General features: G+C 36.3%; 1 protein-coding gene across 1 annotated transcript in view; it reads right to left on the reverse strand.

The window, feature by feature from the left end:
* LOC126832687 (uncharacterized) overlaps positions 1–17,680 on the reverse strand; it is a 63,168-nt gene extending 45,488 nt beyond the window's left edge. The window contains exon 1 of the mRNA XM_050563554.2: positions 17,440–17,680. The gene's annotated coding sequence lies outside the window, so the exon portion shown is untranslated. The remainder of the gene's footprint in view (positions 1–17,439) is intronic.
* Between the last annotated feature and the right edge of the window lie 2,592 nt (positions 17,681–20,272).

A 20,272-nucleotide genomic window follows, 5' to 3' on the forward strand; every position in this document is an offset into this window, starting at 1 on the left:
AAATTTCACCGGTTGGACTGGCAAGGGAAAACCAGACTGGAACATTACGAGGGACTCCCGCCGCCACCAACGAGACCAATAATACATTAAAGGTATATTACATTGTGAGACATAAATGTATGATTAAACAGACAAATTCCTCGTATAATAATAGCAATATTCTTGGGTCGTCAATGGAAAGATGCGTAAAGGCATCCACACATTGCAGACGCTCATAAAATACAGAAGGATTTCACCTTATTCAATGAAACAGAAATCGCAGAATCAATGTCACCAATTCTAACGTTATACAGTATAAGGAACAAAATTCGAATTTAAAAGAATTAAAAAAAACACACATTGGTATTAATTAAAGGAGAAATGTAGCTGTCAGTAAAGCCGCCATTTTATATAGCTGAAAGGTACTCGAACAGACCAGCAATTGAAATAGTACACCAGTTTGTAGTGTAGTAATAGGACTTCCTTGTTGTGTTTCCTTTGTGATCGTAAATAGAACTACAACTTTATTGTTAAACTGGTTGGATTCGAAGCTCCCACGTTCTCAATAATGCATAGATGATAGCTGCTCGGAATATATGGGTGAGCTCTGATCAATTTCGCTCAACACCCTCCTTTATAACCCCCTTATTTTTGCACGTTATAGACTGACCTTGGCATTAATTTCTTTCCTAAATATGGAATAAACATTCCCATTCTCTTAAGACCAGGGTGAAGACATTACCTTATTTGGTCTACCAAACCCATGTCATAAACAGATAGAATTTGATGGATATTTTAACAATGATAAGGATTTTACCAAAATATCACCGATTTTTTTGATATACATAAACAGTTATCAGTTACTGGTAATGGTACCTTCAAACACATCACGTACCTATATCTTTAATAAATGGTAACACATACACCACGCACGTATCTATATCTGTAACACATGGTAACAAATCCAGACACTATATACATATAGAGAATATGTAATAGGAAATTAGAATGCCGTTACATATGTTACATATCAAATATATCATCATGATTTTCATATCTACATGTGTAAATAAACATACATAATGGTATTAGAGAGAAATATGATATCCATAATAGTAACACCATGCTTTTACTGTTATAACTATTTATAGATAGATACGTACAGCACATACAGCAGAATTATTTATAAGAATTGAACATCTCAAACATAATAGTCCTTGTTCCGACAATACAGTTTGTGGGATGGGTCTCGCACACTTACACTAAGGTTGTCATATGAACGTAAAAGTGTACTAAAACGTGAACTGTACGATAAGTAAATTAGGAAATAAAACTACATGGTGCGCAGTATGCACTGGAACTGGGTATTATGTTCGGTAATTGAGTCGACTCTTTTTTTTTTCGAATCTAACATAACTATGGGCAAACAAACAGCTGTCTAATAGCTGTAATTCCTGCAATTTTCGTCTGTATAACATTGGCAGAATTTGATCATGTAATAATGTAGACCCTTTTATTATTTGAAAACTACATTATTACAATTCCCTTTTGTATAAATTGCAAGCAAAATCTATAAGCATAATTCTCAGAATAGACAACATAAAGCAGCAGGGGATATATATTTTGCATCAAACCTATTTTATATATTTGCATGATCACGTTTGTCTAAGTTTCTCCATAACCACATAACACCAATGGCAAAGTCATTTACATCTACAGCTCTATCTTCCTGAATAGCATATCAGAACATACGAAGGCTAGCATAATTTTGTCCGGAACGACAGGGTGTCCAAAATTGGTTCGTGGGAGTTATCCACCTTGCACAAGATGTTTCCGCCCTTGTGACAGAAAGTAAAGTAGATTTAAAATATCTTCAAAACCATTTTTACAAGGAAATTATTTTGTATTTTGTGTAGTTTTTAATAATGGAATTAACAATTAATGATTATTGCATTATTATGGATGCTGCTAAATGGAGACAAACTCAACATGTTCAACAACCACAATACGATAAACTTGTTTGTGAAACGATGATGCATCAAGTAATATTGCATATTTATTTATATACATGATAGTGTTTTTAAACATAAAAATCGATTTGGTGTGGGTCAACTTGTCGTTGTAGAAGAATGCAAAACAATACAAAAACATTGTATATTATAACTTCGACTATAGGGCCACAGTAACGAATATATTTGAAAAGAATGTCTGCAGCATCTGTGTACAATGATGAAATTCATAGATAATTACCAACTTTGATTATATAGGTCAATCTCAACAATGCCAATAAATTTAAAGTCGATATAACTTTTATCGCTAGAGCGTTCATAAAATTTCACAAAATGAGCCAGGGCTGTAACGTTCATAGTAATTATCGTAAATTTTCATCTTATTCAATCGAGTTCGTGACTTTCCTGGAGATTTGCGAATAATTAAAATTGCACGTGGCACTCATTACGGATCGCAGAAATATAAAATATCATATGAACAGATGAAGATATATGCCCTTTGTATCCAATAGACTTCTAGTAACTAAATTGTTAATCGTGTAATTTGTGAATAGGCATATTATTTAAACCAGGGTTCTCGTTATATTCTCGAATATTGTCCATTATTTATCTCTGTTTAATGCCACTTATTATAAACAAACGCCTTTTACTTGGCCAACCCAAATAGAAATTGGAAGTTTACATTTCGTCGAAAATTACCACATAACTGCAGATATTATTTACACAGGACTGGGATATCGTTGACAAGTCTTATTCACTAAAACATAACTTACACCTCTCAGTTTGAACCTATGTCAATTTTCTGTTAATAAACAGATCCATATAACTCCAATTCATTATTCAGATACTATATCCTTGATTGGGGAATTTCGTTAGATTAGATATGATATAGCTAATATCAGACCACTTCGTTTGGGCCATTATTAGCAAGATAAAACTCAACTGGGGCATTTCAGCATTTACATGCTTTCCAAATCGTCTGTCTCTTGGTAAATGTATATCCTGTTGATTATTGGATAATTTTGTAAAATAAATCATCATTATATGTATACTAACAGCTGTTACATCAATTGGTTTATAATCAAGTTTATAGTAAACGGGTTGAGGTAACATATAAAACTAACAAACAACTTTACTACCCAACCCATCAACAAGGTATCTAACGGAATCAGGAAAGACAGTGACGACTGCAAAACATGACACCAAAAATTCAATCCAGCTGTTAAACACGTGCCCTGATCCTTCCCACATGTAGTGGCAAGTAACATATGTTCCGAAAATAGCCAGCATTCGGGATTTAGGAGGGAGGGGGTAGGACATGTATTTTGTGTCAACTTGAAGAGAGTTTCTTTGTGGCAATACTATCTGTGTAATAACCCTTATTTTGTTGGGATTGTGGGGTGCGATTGTGGATGGCGCCCTAGATATCCCCCCCACCTAATTCACAGCTTCTAGATCCGCTACCGCCTGCATTGTGCAGCATATCCTGTTTAGGGTCAATAAGGACAATACAAAGGCTGTAACCATATTTGATATATACAATGGAATAGACGTCATTGTAATTAGTTATTGTAATGCGGAATGTGGCAGGGGGTATTATATCTATAGAAATCCGATAGTCTGCTGGTCATTTCTTCTATTCCAAAATATTTTTTAAATATCTACATTGCATGTACTGCGAATGCCAATATTTATATTTTTTACCATCCGAACACGTTTATAATTAAATCTATATGTAGTTGTCCGAAACTACCATGTTTATCAGGATTATGTTGGTCTTTCTTGAATTGTGATGTACAATACTACAGGGACTGGTTAAACGTTTATGACGTCTCTAGTAAGCAATCCGCCGACAATTTACGTCTTAGGGCTATGGTTAGAAGGTTTAAGTTTAGGTCCCAGGGGAAGACCCATTAATTGACAATATAAAGACAGTTGACAGTATAGAGACATTATTACAGAAAATCCGTTCTCTTAGGGTTTATATTTTGACATGTTCCGGGCACTTTGTAGTAAAGCAAACATGGATAAATATGGAAATGTGAAACTGTTAATCATGTATTAAAAAGCAAAACTAATCGAAATTTACTTAAATAAGTATAAGATTTTATCATAAATAACAACATTAAGGTTAGACACCGCGGACAAGAAGGCAAAGAACTTAAATAAAAGAGCTTGTTGAAAGATACATTTCTTTGTCTACACTTCAAACCGGGGAAAAATATCCGAAACGAATGATTATTGCTCTTTTGTAAGGTATGTACTCCAAGACAAAAATTTGGAATGCACAAATATATTCTCAGGCTGCCGAAAAACTTTTAGAAGTTGAATGGGTACGAAAACCAAAACGTCAGTAACATTTTTTGTCGAAGGCAAATTTTGGTGGATTTTTCCCTGAAGTTGTACTCAAATAGGGGAATGCCCACTGGTCCGCGGGTGCACTAGTCTGCCGCTATAAAAAATACTATAAATATGGGTATCAAAAAACTCAGCAGGTATGGTGGCTGATTGGTATCATGTCGTGATGTCGCCCTTCATAAGGTGACAACCAAACAACCCGATATTTTAAACCGACATCACGACATTTTAACCCGACAATACATTTCACACGACACCACGACATTTAAAATGTTGCAGTGTCGGGTTAAAATGTCGTGATGTCGGCCATCTTCCTCTCAGTATATAGTATGATTATATACAATGATCTTGGTTCTAAAATTTCCCTCATAGCAGTCTGCGCAGCCAATCAGACTATTGAAGATAGGCATGCGCTACGCAGAGTGCTATGACGGAAATTTTCTATGGAATATGGCATTTGTGTTTTTGTCCAATCTACTCAACTAGACCAATTAGACACTATCCTTTGCCACAACGTTCGACCTGCACTACTGACAGGAAGAAACCACACTGCAAAATCCAGGGGATCTTACTTGACCAACACCAGGATCAGTGTACATAATCAAACTGTATATTGAGAGGAAGATGGCCAACACCACGACATTTTAACAGGACAATACGACATGTTTACACGACAATACGACATGTTTACACGACATTACGACATTTTTAATGTGGTGTCGGGTAAAAAATGTATTGTCGGGTTAAAATGTCGTGATGTTGGGTTATCGCCTTATGAAGGGCGACACCACGACATACCAATCAGCCACCATACCTGCTTAGTTTTTTGATACCAATATTTATATAGTATATCTTATAGCGGCGGACTAGTGCACCCGCGGATTAGTGAACCCCTCTCCTCAAATAGACCTTTCATAAAAAGCAAGAACCGTTTGCTTCGTATTTTTCTCCGGCTCACGGGAACCCAAAGTTCTACCAGCCAAGTCAGTTTTGATTCCTAATAAATAACCATTGATTAGAAAACATGTTTAAACAGCCTGTAAAATAGATGGGTTACTAATTACATGTCTTTCAAGATAATTCAAGAGAACTTTTTTTAAAGACAAAACATGAATGAGTGAGCTTTGTTGCTCTAAAACAGGTTATTAGGCAATTACTTTTGAGTATATAACATCATTTTTTCGTGGTTGTTAGAAACTTATATTTCAATTAAGTTCGAACAGAAGGTGTAATTATACACATAGGATTATAGTTTTTAAATAAACTTTCCATAATGATTTGAAATTTTGCCATGTATATTTTAGATTGGTTTTACGGTTCTAGAAAAACGATTATATGTCACATATCGACTCCATAGGCTTCTAACTTTAGATTTCTTGTACATAGGGAAAATAAAACTTTAATCTACAATGCGCTAGATAATAAACCTATGTTAAATACTATATTCGTAAATTGGCTACTAACAGGGTTTTGTCAATAAGTACAAAGTATTAAATCACTTAACAATTTCAGTACCTTGGATCTCTTCTGGATTCGGATATGCGACTTTTTACTGAGGTCAAAGAAATGAGGAGCACGGTTTCTATTTTCAAAGAATGACCCGTTAATATAAAGTTATATAAAGCAGCAAACAGTCAATACGGTACTGATCCAACAAAGATTGCTTAAACATATAATAATTGTATCTAATTAAAAAAAAGTAAAACACACTTTAGATTCTAATCAAGCTAATTAGTGGTTCTCTTAAATATATTAAGTGTAATTACTTTATCTGATTTGGTAAAATTCCAAGGTTTATAAAAACTAGAATGGTTGCAAAATCCAATTATTCAAACCAACAGTTGATGGACAACAGACGGTGCTACTGTCCTATCTTTAAATTTCATCCACCGTTAAGAGATGTACACAGCTATGGATACGATTATAAAGCTGTAATTTGTTATGCCACAAAGTACAAAGGTCAGCACCACGTGCGAAATCATATCACGCGGAATCAGACGCAAATACTCCTGTACTTTAAAGATGCATTATGTAAGATTTACATAAGAAGCTGGCCGTTCTTACTATACTAGTTCAATAATAGATAATGAAAAATAAATATATTGAAAATTTCATTCAAATTAGTTTTCTTTTGACCAAACTTATAACTGTTTGAAGATGTGGCCTAGATCGTTTATTATTGTAGCAACGGTATTTGTTAACCGAGACTAAGTCCATTCATCGTTATATTCTTAAATCTCGTGGGTGTTCAAATCCATTTAAATCTCAGCCATCCGATGGACTAGACAGTTGATTGATTATAGGCTTTTCATGTGAATAAATGTCTAAATAAAAACTTATATACGATTTTAAGGGAGAAAAAAGACCTCTAATAAGCAGATTTAGCTCTTACATAATGCAGGTTTAACCTGGGTCGCGTACTAACATAGGTACTTCCCACTCATACCCACTGTTTTTATATTATTGTTCAACTTACAAGTAATCTACCACTAGCTGATTATCTCTCAATCAGCCCCCCCCCCCCCCGTGACAAAAATGGTGGACCATAGATATACATTGTCCGTCAATTTTACAGCACCCCTGAGAACACTTCCCGCCCCCCCCCCCTCGTTGCCCTGAGCCAATTCCGGTCCTGCTCTAAACGTAACAAATATATCCTCTTAGGTTAAGACTGTTCATTGTATATATTTGTACATTTTGGTGCTCGTTTTATTAATACATCTATACTGTGGGTATTAGACAAACTGGGCCAATGAATATGGAAGACCAAACGGCTCTTTATTCAATGTTCTTAATTCTTAGTTCTTAATTCATAGTCCTTAATTCTTATTTCTTCATTTGTTGTCGTGTTTCGACATTTGTACACTAAAATTAACATTTGTATCTTAAAAACAAATCTCAAACAACAAATTTCCAAATACAAATCTCCAAATACAAATCTTGCAAAACATTTCTCCAAAATCATTTCTTTAAAAACATTTCTCCAAAAACATTTCCCCAAAAACATTTCTTGAAATTCATCGAACCGGAACATTATGACGACATGAGCGGAAATCAACCTGGCATACAATAAGTCACCATACTATAAAGAAGAATCGAGCAAGCGTATATATACAACAAGAAAAATAGCTCGATGACAGTGACTTTATTGAAATCGCGTGCGTGTTATGTTTCTATATATAAATATATTGGTTAATATGATCTAGCATTAAATAAAATAAATCGATGACTGGAATTTCATATTAAGACGCGTATTTTGACTTTTAAATACGCCCCCCCCCCTTCACTAGATAGAGTTCAGACGATCCGAATTTTATCTGCTTTAACAAGGTACGTAAATATGAATATAACAGAAAATATTTTGGAATTTTTAAAATGTATTTGGACCTTCTTAATGGTATACATCCCTATATCTTGTATTTCGTGTTATGGCCCGTATTTTGACGTTAAATACCCCCCCACCCCCGCCTCCTCCTCCTCATTTACGTGCTAGTCAGTCTTTTTCTTTTTTCAAGGTATGTAAAAATAAATACTTTCCGGCAGTATATGAATAGATATCGAAAATTTCTTATTAATATCGTTTTTTTTTAAATTTAAATAATCCTGTGCCAGAAAATAACTTGAAAAGGTTTACGGTATTAAACTCTGTTAAGTGAAGGGTAGGGGGTGGGTGGGGTCTTAAATGTCAAAATACGGGTCATACTGCGACATTCCAGATACCACACAGAATACTACTAAAAAGCAATTTCATTTACCTTTTCAGAATTGTAAATTATATTCTTGCACATTTAATTTTACATAGCTTGAAAAGGGTATTACAGTTGGATGACGCTAAATATTAAGTTAGTGGTGGGCGCGGGGATTTAAAAGTTAAAATACGCGTTATCGTGTAGTGTATGACAGGGAAGTAATTATTTATCCCTCTTTCAATATATTACTTATTCTCTGGCACATTCATGAAAACATGATTTAGAAGAGATAAAACACTCTTTCGTTTGAGCAAAGAAGCGGGGTTGGATGGCCGAATGATTAGCACGTGCGCGCTGTGACATAAGGTCTGCCATTGAGTCAACTGGCGTGGTTTCGATTCCCCGGTTGTACTTGACAAGAAGTAAGGTCGCCTGTCTAGCCCTGTGGGTTTTCTCTGGGTCCTCCGGTTTACTCCCACTGCTAAAGACACCTACGTGCAAACGAATTATTGAAATAAAATTGAACCATGTGTTAGTCCCGAAATGACCTAGTTGTGTCGAGTGCACGTTAAACCGCATTTTCCCCTCTCTTTGAGCAAAGAAATATGTCGCTATCAGACAAAACCTAATTTCGGAAAATACACTACTTTCAATTTATTTTCTTTATCGAAGGCCCGGTCCGATTAGCCATACTACGCACGGTGTTTCACTAGGGTCGCGATCATCGATCGATTTTTCTTATTGCCCAAATGCTTATACTCGATTGCCGATTATTGTATGGTGACTTTTTGTATGCCAGGTTGATTTTCGCTCATGTCGTCATAATGTTCCGGTTCGATGAATTTCGAGAACTGTTTAGGAAGAAATGTTTTTGGAGAAATGTTTTGCAAGATTTGTATTTGGAGAATTGTTTTTCGTTGTGTTTCTTTGATGAAATGTAAATGTAGGCTAAATTTTTGATTTTCTAAAAAGAAATTATCTTCATATTAAAATACAATTAAGTTAAACAAAATTACATTTTACATATCTGATATGACAAATGTCTGATTTGTGAAACAGATATTGATTTTAAGATACAAATGTTAATTTTAGTGTACAAATGTCGAAGTACGACAACAAATGAAGGAATAAGAATTAAGGACTATGAATTAAGAACTAAGAACACTGAATAAAGAGCTGTTTGGTCTTCCATAAATGAAAGTTACGAAACTCTTCAAGATTACTGACTAGAGTCACGGCAATGACATATTTTGCCAGGATTATCGGAAAGTTAATGTCTGCGTCATGGAAGACACCTACACTCTCAGACATTAGCTAGTTATGTTTATTCAGCGATGAAACAGGCCAAGCAATTTGAATGAAAAGGTCAAGAAAAACACGGTGTTAATAAAACATCAATCAGCCCTCTAGATTAAACAACGCAGTCTATTGCATAAGCCGGAACTCGCCAGACTGACTTGAATTCAGATATAAAAGTACGCGGGGAAACATGAAGTATTTACATGTAGAAAGGAATTCAATTATTAGGACTGATGTCTTGATGACGGGTTAACAATAATCAAAGCAGTTTCACATTGTTTTTATTCCATAGAGAATCATAATATTAACCCCGTCCATGGGCTTTTATTTTACTGTAGATGTTGAATTAGTCAGGTTTGGATATTAGTTGTTTAAATGTGGCTTGCCTACGGTTTTAAAGAAAATATGAATTGTGACTGGTACATAAAATGATGCATGCGAACGGAACTAGGACGCATATCGAACCGGGAAAACCAAAGCTGGCTTCAATATAAAGACTATACTGCCTAATAAACGACAATTGGTTGGAATTTACAATCTCATTTGTGTCGTACCCGTATAAAGTTAATATATAAATGAAATAAGTTTTTTTTTACTAAAAGAACGACGAGAAATGATAGTATCCCCATCTGAACAATATCAATATGACAGATCAACAACTTCTCTGATATATATATATATATATATATATATATTATGCTACTTAAAAGTAATCATCTGAACATTATTGTGTTAAAAGAGGCCCTACTCTTGATACCATTGCCAAACCATTAATTTGTTGATATGATATGTAGGAACTTACGGTCAAATTCACAAATCATGATTGTTTTTAAATCAGTACTTAAATAACATTTATGCCGACTTTCTTTTATCTTTGCGACAGAAACATCTGGATGCTCCAATACATCCGATTACAACTCCGTCGGATTTAAGATCGTCATAACAATGAAAGTTGTCGACATAATATATTCATTAAAACTGCGTGGAATTAACATAAGCTGATCCTATTAATGCTTCACACAGAAACTCAAATCGAGACAAAACGGCGAGGAGAATATGATATGAACTGTGGAATACTATTGTCGGTCCGCTCAAAATTTTTTAAGAAATGAAATTTTAACTAAAACCTGTTAATTAGAAGGGTAAAGAGGCCTTTAGGGATGAGGTTTTCATAGTTTGGGGATGTAAAGGAATTCGGTAGCTTCGTTTGGTGCTATTTCTGAGCCCCACTAGGATTTAATGCACTTTGAAAATCGAACTTTATGTCGTGCTCTTAATTAGAAAGTTTACATATTACATGTTACCTCTACAAGTCTCAGAGCACACACTCAATTTCGATTTCAAAAGCCGCAAATAGAATCAAAGTACTTAGTCTAAATTTAATTCTTATAAATCATTGATCCGCTAAAACATTATAAAACTGTGGGTGTATATAGATCAATTGTCGCACGTATGCCGCCCAGTAGTTTCGGTTTAACCGAATTCACTGGGGATCTATTTATACTCGTCATCAATAACACTGCATTTTACAAGAAATGTTATTGACGCAACCATGTGGGAATGCAATAGGCCAAAAAGTCGTATTTAAGCCGGATTCTCTTTGCTATTCTTATTTTTATGAACATTGGTATAAAGAGTGAATTTAGATCCCAAAGGATAGATTCTGTTTCGGGCACATGAGGATCAAAGGAAGTACGATAATAAAAACCGTTATATATACTAGTATGGCATCACAATCCTTAAACAGTGTCTATTCATTACAAATATAACTTGTAGATAACAGACTGCATCAGTTTATTCCAGATACTCAACGACGTGGTTATTCTAAAATATTAAATGCTATTAACGTGTATAACATAATATAGTAAGACATATTAGAGATTATATGATCATATGTATGGAAGCCTTTAAGCGGGGAATCGAAACCACATCACTTGAATCAATGTCAGACCTTGTGATTTTACGCGCACGTGTTAAACCACTAGACCACCCAATCCCCATGTATGTTGTTGTATATTGTATATATCGGTACCGTAAATTTGTTTTATAATAGGCCTATATAATAAATTAAATTGCTGTAGCCCAAGGTGTGTTTTTTATCAGACATTTTTGGCAGATAAAATATCCCAGTTGGCGGAAGAAAAAAAATATGAACATTTTTTTTATATACTATTCAAAAAAAGTAGGGGATATTTGATTTTGGGGGCATAATACTAAAATATGCAAATGACTACGAAAAAAGTCACTATAGAACCTAACAGAAGAAACATTTCCAGTTACATGTGACGCCCAAACGCACCAATAGCTACCGCATGGAATGCAGGTGATGCTTGGGATCATCATGGGGGTCCAACCCAAGATTTGCACGACTCTGACTTTGAATGTTACAGTCATTGTGGCATTGAATTCCAGGGTGGAAACATCAGTTTAATTGTTTTAGTGACCAGAAAACAAATTTTGATATGCGTCGGCTTACCCAAAATGAAAGGTTACGTGCCCTTGGCATGCTACAGATCGGCACAACACAGGCGGTTGTGGCGCGGACGATGAATGTTTCTCAGTCTGTCATAAGCAGGCTATGATCCAGATACCGTGATACACAATCTGTACAGGACAGACCACGCTCAGGTCGACCAAGGGCGACAACTCAAGCCCAGGATCGATTTATCCGTACCTTGGCCTTGAGAAATCGTGTCATCACAGCAAATCAGATCAGCGCTCGTCTTCAAACAGACACTGGTGTGAGAGTGAGTGGCCAGACGATTCGGAATCGACTGCATAGGGGTCACCTTCGCGCCCAACGTCCTTGCGTGATCCCTTGTTTGAGAGATCATCACATTCAGGCAAGACGTCGTTGGTGTAGGGATCGTCAACACTGGGATAATCGACGCTGGAGCAATGTGATGTTTTCAGATGAGTCAAGGTTCACTGTTGATTTTTTGGACAGACGTAGGAGGGTGTGGCGTCGTCGAAACGAGCGCTTCCAAGACGTTAACGTCATCAGACATGATCGATTTGGGGGTGGTTCTGTTATGGTGTGGGGAGGCATCACTGTTGCTGGAAGAACGGCTTTACATGTTGTTGCAGGGCGTGTTACAGGCCCGTACTACCGGGACAACATCTTGGTAGTCCATGTTGTGCCGTTCGCACGACGTCATGGCCGCCGTTTCATCTTCCAGGATGACAACGCAAGATGTCACAGGGCCAGGATCGTTACAGGTTACCTCCAACAACAGAACATCACCACATTACCTTGGCCAGCACTGAGTCCCGACCTCTCCCCCATCGAGCATGTCTGGGACATGCTTGGACAAAGGTTACGTCAACGTCAACAACGTCCTGCCAATGTCCAAGAACTTGCTGCTGCGTTGCAACAGGAATAGGACAATCTGGACCAAAATGACCTTAGACGTCTCATTAGGAGTATGCCACGTCGGATCAATGCTTGTTTGGCAAACAGAGGAGGATTTACCCGTTACTGACTTGGTTGTGATGCTGTGGTAACTTTGCTGTTTGACCCCGGGTATCATTTTACCCTTATAATGGTCAGTCTGTGCCTTACTTAGTCTAACGATCATTTGGAATAAATCGATGAATGTGAACTTCATTTCATTTTGTCATTTGTTTCTTCGTCAGTTTCATTTGGTGACTTTAATAACACTTAAAAATCAAATATCCCCTACTATTCAAATTATATAAAAATTATTATCCATTTTGACGGAAAAGAATGAAATACAGTTTGAGCCCGGATTGCACGTATTCAAATGCGACCTGGAAAACTGAGACTACAACAACTTCCGAGGCCAAAATCGAAAAGTCGCTAATAGCGTGGTGTGTTAATTTCCTAATTTCTACTTTTCGAGTTGCATTTTGGCTTGCATAGCGTGTTGGCGCCTTCTTACTGACATCAATAAATACAAAAATATGACTAAGTCGAAAGTCGACAAGACAGTATACAAGCCAAAATGCCATTCGAAAATAAGAAATTAGGAAAAAACGAGGGGGGGGGGGCGCAATTATCGCTGTGTGTCATTTCTTAATTTCCTATTTTCGAGTTGATTTTGGCTTGTATAGCGTGTTGTCGCCTCACATTTTGTCGTAACTTCTACTTTTCGACTTTCGTGTTTTGAAGAGGCGAAAAGTAGAAATTATGAATGGTAGTTATAGGCTCCGATAGATATGAGCCTGTGTTCGCTGTTTAATGAGCTGGTTGGTCATTTTACTTTTGGTAAAGCGAACACAATTTGCATATTCTGTGTTGCTTTATTTAAATAAATCTGATCTGATCGTAAGAGGGAGTCGCAGTGACTCAGTGAGTAGGGGGGTTGCCTGGCTTACCTGGAGGTCCCGTGTTCGATTCCTTTGTTGGCCAATGACGTTTATAGATTTGTCAGTGATGCTGGACAGAGAGTCTGGCAAGAGACTGTACTTGGCAGTTGGATTCGATATAAGAGTTGGCCGCAGCGCTTCTATCCGAGCTAGATTTCCTTCATAACACACCGTGCGACGTATGCCCATATTCAGTAGCCCAGTCGAAGCGGAACAGTAGGAAGTTAACTCCATTTCATTTCATTTCTGATTGTATGATATTTTGAAAACCACACAAAACAAAATGATAAAAATCTCATTCAATGATTTGACACATTTCGTAACTTAATTGAACTGGGGTTTTTGTAAGAAGTAATTAAATTAATGTCTAAATCGAAATTGCAAAGACTACAAGAAAGGAAGGTCAGGTATGAAAATTAAAATATAAACTAAATTTGGGAAACAGAAATATGATTATATCCACAATTTGCAGCAGTGTTTATAAACAAAAACAAACGATTCTGCTTGTTTCTTAAAATAAAGAAAACTTTTATATGAAATGGATTTCTGATTATTACATTTCAATATAATATTCCCTAGATTCGGAGCGGTTAGATCAACCTATATTTAGAGAGGCATTAAGCAATGCGTAATAATTTAAGTTTTAAAATTACCAAAGGAAGAAACATCTGAAGATTAATTTACATTAATCCTTCTACTTTCAAGAAAGAGTATCTTAATTATTCAAATTACGAACTCAATATTTCGATCTTCTTCAGCCATTGAACAATAGTCAGGGGAGACGTCAGCGGAATTCATAAGTAAAATGTTGCCTAAGACGTTCAGTGAGATGGAAAACCAACCAATTCCACCGGCGTGTACATTTTCGTGCATGTAAAAGAAATTTTGGCAGCTTGAAATCGATAGAAAAAACTAGGCAGAAACGCGGCTGTCCGGACACAATTCACCTCCGTAGAAAAGCATACGTTGCCATTGTAAACATGACGAAGTATCGTGTTGACGAGAAGAGTTAAAGGACGCAAGTCTTTAACTCAATATTATCCGCAGTCTTCGACATTGCAAACAGGACTTATTGGTCAATTTAAATCGACATTGATGTTGTTATCTTACAGTGAAAAGATGGGCTTCTGATATCCAATACTTATGCCAATATTCTACGCCAAACAATAGAGAATTAGCTCCTTTCAATTAGCAGCTAATTCACTGACATTGAACCGTTATTACGTCTCCTTTGAAGAATGACGCATGTTATTCCAACGTCAATCAAAGTTATTTCGATGCGGTAACGACAGTAGGTCTAGTCTTCGTGACATTGTAATATTCAATCCAAAGAGTGTGTTAAATCAAATATCAGTGATGCCCTTGATATCGAATAAAATCGTTCGAAAATAATTAGGTGGCTGAGTTGGTGTCATTTGTTCATGGAATACCACCTGTTGGACCTATGGTATGATTCCGTGGCAATGAGGAATCATTAATTTAATCAATCCGTTAAAAGTACATTCGCTTATAATAAATCTCCATTAATCTCCCGGTGCCCCTAATACCAAACAATGTCATATACCTCCAATAGCTACCGGCTGCAGTATGATATTATACTAGTATGTAATTATAATGTATATTGTAATATAACGATTCGGCATATAATATTGACAAGTTATTCTATTCATTTCATTTTCTCATTCAAGCGTAAATGTTTAATGAATGTAATGTGTTGACAAATGGTACTGTGCGGCGATGTCATTGATCTATATACTAACCGGTATCATCAACGTGTTGATGTGATATCATCGGAAATAAATGAAATGAAATAGGGTTTAACGTCCTACTGTTCTTCTCGGCGTTGCTCCTGGCCCATAATACTAATAAAATAGTGTCATATGGCGATTTAGTTTTCTAGCGGAGTAAGTGTCTACATGAAACTTCAATTCTGTAGACACCTTAAAACAGGTGTCACAACGGTATTATGTACACACCGATGCGTACCCAGTGTTCTTCTTAGGGAGTCATGTTGAAAGAAAATCCAGCTGAATTAGAAATAAAGCACCTTAAATGCCAGTTGAGAACTTCCATCAAAAAATTTATATCTGCTCGGAGATAATTGATTATGCTGTAATTGTTTAAGATTATTGCTGTCTGAAACACGTTTTTTAGTCCAATCCACATGGGAGTGGAAACCGAGGTTCTCAATTTATCACGTGTTGTATATCTGAACATGTGTAATTAAGCAAAAAACAAAAAATCAAAGACGTCCATTGAAAATTTTGAATAATCGATTTTAGCAGCCAGATCTCCCTTATTTTGAAATTTCAATTACATATGCCGCCATTAACATTAGCTACGAGGTTTGGATGAAAAGTTCTAAGCCTATCTGTGAAAGACCTGTTCAAAGTATACAATTTTGCCAACGATGTTGCAAGGTGTGGGTGCCGATCAGGAAGAAATTTTCTTCAGTCTCCCTAAAAAAAGTCGTTCACGCCTAACATGACGTTATCATTACATGGAAAATGACGGCCGACTAGTTCCTTTATCTTTTATTTGAAACGGGTCTCATTCGTGGTTACAAATCTAGCCAAAAAAGTATCAGAATCTGATTCAAAACGGTGGAGATTATCAGAGGGGACGTCAGGAACCTGACACGTTTCTGATCCGCAATTAAGAGATTTGGCATCTATCTTGCAGAAACCTTTGTCATTCGTAACTCGTTGGCAATAATATGCTCAACCTTCTCATAAGAGATGGCAACAACAATGGCAATATGTCAAGTTACGAATGTCAATCGTCAATCAGCTATCACCACGTTATGCACCCGGGTAATGTTTTCTTGAATGGTTGCTGTTGATAGCCTTTCTGGACGCGATTCATCGTCAGGTGGCTAAAGTTTGTTTCAACCGAATTGATCTATACTTTTCAACCTGTCCGTACCAGTTAAGACGGATGTCGTGTCCCAACCAGGGTTTACTTACGGTAATATAGAAATGGTGTGCTATTACTATGTGTATCGGTCGTTTTTCAGAGATATTCAAGGAAGGGCACTGTATTTTGTCCCACGAAAACACAATTACCCATAGCTAAATACAAGATATTGCGTTGTTAGTATAGTGCAGTAATTTATTAGTGAACCTGATACGAAAACTGACCTAAACATTTGTCACACACACAAATCGTATTTTATTGATCTCCACAGAACAAAAGGGTACCCTGGAAGTTCAGTCGGAATCACAACTGTATCCCCCCACCACCACTAAACCAATGTTTTAATCAGATAAACCTGATGATGGTACCGTTTTATCATTTATACTTGACAGCACTCTTATCCAAAATCATTAAATTACAACAGAAAAGGTCAGGTGTTCAAGCATGACTCGGCATATCGTGTATGGTGCATGACACCCTCACTACATATTTCTAAATTGGCCGCTAGTTTGGGTTTAGATTGGAACCCGAAACTGTTACTTCAAACTATGAGGAAATATTTGAACAATGTATACAATCGAATACAAACTGCCCCTGTTTATCATTAAGCATCACATTAAAACAACAGTCAACATCTGGATGACACGCGGGCATCAACTATACGATATATTTTATCATAGGTATAAGTACCTATATTGTATACATACATATAATGCCATATCGTGTGTTTAATGTCGCCATGAGCTTAATAATTACTGATACCATTCGAGAGTTCGAGACATGTACCATTGGCAATGTAGAAGTGGTATGCCAATTTAACTTAAAGCTTTCACCGGTAAAAATATATTTAAATCACTTACCTTGAGAATTAAGTGAAGGTCTAAGCTAGATCCTTTAATAAATATATACACAATAAGTACTCCATGTAATGCCGAACATATGATGTTCAACTTAATGGATGCGAGCTGTGAGAATGATCAGCAGCCAATAACCGTTATATGCCGGCAGCTGGCCCTACAAGTAGACTGAATTTCAAGTCAAATCGTGTGGCGTTCTTGGCAAGCTCCGCTACAGTTCCCGTCATCAACTCCACATGTATAATAATACTGCCGGCAATGAATGATTCGTGTTTATAGTTGTTATGTTTTGGTATGTGTTTGTATATGATTAAGAACGTCTTAACGAGCGGGACTAATGACAAGACTAACGTCTCATTCTGCAGATGGATTCTCAGATAGCAAAGGTAGTTTATACACCATTCTACGTGATAAATATGGAATAAGCTACCAAGAACAATCAAAGAGAGTCCAACTTCTGTTAACTCGGGTTTAAAAACACGCTTGTTTACCTGTTACTACAAACTGTGATGAATAATAATGACTTAGCAATTTATACTTTTCCTCAAATATACACCAACTATTTCACAATATTTATGTGGAGAAATAGCAATGTCTGGAATAACTTTTTCAGTTGCTATGGAGATTGAACATGATTAAATACTTTAGTGCGTATATGTTGTTGTCTACAGTGAAAGACACAATAAACAATATTATTTGTATTTACCTAAAGTGTTGTTCGATAAAAATAGCTTGATAAAAGTTATTATCTTGTTAAAATAACTCTAACACTAGGTGTCAAAACAAATCTCAGTTCAAGCCATATATGGAGACAACAGAAATACAACATAGATCCCAGTTAATTAATTTCCCGACAGCAGTTAGAAGTTTGCCTCAATTATCTTTCTTTTGGTGGTTATTATAGTCAGCCTGTCCCTGCAAACAATTGGATGCGTTAGATCAGGAGACAAAAACAAAAAAGTGGAACATTTAAAAATAACACGTCTTGTGGTATCGTGTTTTTTTTAACACTGGTACTAAACTAGTGTATACACTGGTGTTAAACGTTCGTTAAATTGAGAGGCTCGGGGTAAGGCATAAAAAAGAACACCACTACGATACAACCTTAACACAAGCGTAACCTGGGACTTGATTTGACTCTATATGTTAGTTGCCAATGTAGAAAAATAAATTGCAAAGCAATTTCCATTTGATTTTAAAGACATTGGCCCAGAATAATACGTAGTACGTTTACGAAGATCGCGAACCGCGGTAATCGAGCGACCAGGACACTGGACTTTCAACTAGTATATTCCTGGTTCAAATCCCGTCGTGGGCCAGGAAGAACCACTGGGGATTTCAGGCTCCTCCTTAAACGTAGGCCCGGCGTTCATATGTTAAAAACACCCAATGAATAGGTTAAGACAGCTACAATAATACTATGGTGTAATGAAGGATTCGCCATTTTGAACGATCATGTGATATCCCAGACATCTGCATGACGAGTGTATGATTGCTGTGACGTCGCTGTTTAATGACCTGAAATGGGGTTTAATGTTCTACTTTTCGCTGTCAACGTAGACTGTTTGATGCTGGTGGTTTTTTTTTAGGTTTTGACTCTCAAGAAATTCAAACTACCCATCTGTCCCATCAACCCGTATGTTCATTGAAACTGAAAACAAGTATGTGCAATCGCCGCTGTTCACACTTAACAAGTACGAGCTTATGAGGTCATAACAAAGTCAGACATGCAATGACAAGTTTCATGTCGATCGTAGTTGAATTGGCGGAGACTTGGGTCTTTTTTCAAATAAGCGTCGCCCCTATAAACAACAACAAGAACAAGGTCAGCAAGATGCGTATCGCCTGATCCAAAATTAATCAAACTATTGTGCAAGCACATTCCATTAATTTTCAACACCATGCATACCTATAGAATATCACTCAACTCCTGTTTGAATACAAATACAGAACTAATGTAGCATTTGCTGTACGGAGTTTTAAAATGCCAGACTTTAAAGAGCAGCAGATGTTAAGGAACCATACTATTCACTAATATATTTTGTATATGAGCTCAGACTGTCCGTTCACTCCCCATTGACTTCAGTGTTAAACCCATGTCATGTCTTTAACATTCCGATTATCTTGATCCTCATAACAACAAAAACATCAACATGTCACAATCATTTGATAAAACTACTGAAGGGGCGATAACCCTCTCAATTTCCCGAATTCATGTTTCCCTTCTGATCCTTTAGTCTCATAATATTCTCCCAAACCTGACGGAAAATATAAATTCCAAACATTTTCTTCGATTCTCGACTAAACTATTTACAGAATTCCATAGGGTAGTATAAGGCGAAAAGAATGAATTTCTATAAAGTAGACGAACTATTGAGGGAAAATATTACTAATCTTAGAAATCCCACAATCCCCACCTGAATAAAAGAAAATCACGCCTAGGCGCTATACGAGTAATTGGTATCCAATGGGGAAACTAAATCCCACACAAATGGTTTTCCAAAATAACAGTACAACAATTACATATGACGAATACCTATAAAAATATTATCAATAAGCAATGTACAGGTGAATATAAATATTGAAAAATATTAAACGTCTCTTAAACTACAAACTTTCTTACCTATTGTGTGAAGTGCCAATTAAGTGTTTCAGCTCAACACGGCAGTTTGATTTAAAGCAGTAATTGTTGTTTTGAATAATAATGATGATTTTTTTGTTACGAAATTTCGCAGTATTGCCAATCCCTTCTTGTCGGTCTGATAGAAACAATGGCAAAAGTCATGAGCAAACTGAACAAAGAATTTATTTAATTTTGATATGAGGGGGCTTTAAC

This window comes from Patella vulgata, chromosome 9 (assembly GCF_932274485.2).
Source record: "Patella vulgata chromosome 9, xgPatVulg1.2, whole genome shotgun sequence".
NCBI lineage: Eukaryota > Metazoa > Mollusca > Gastropoda > Patellidae > Patella > Patella vulgata.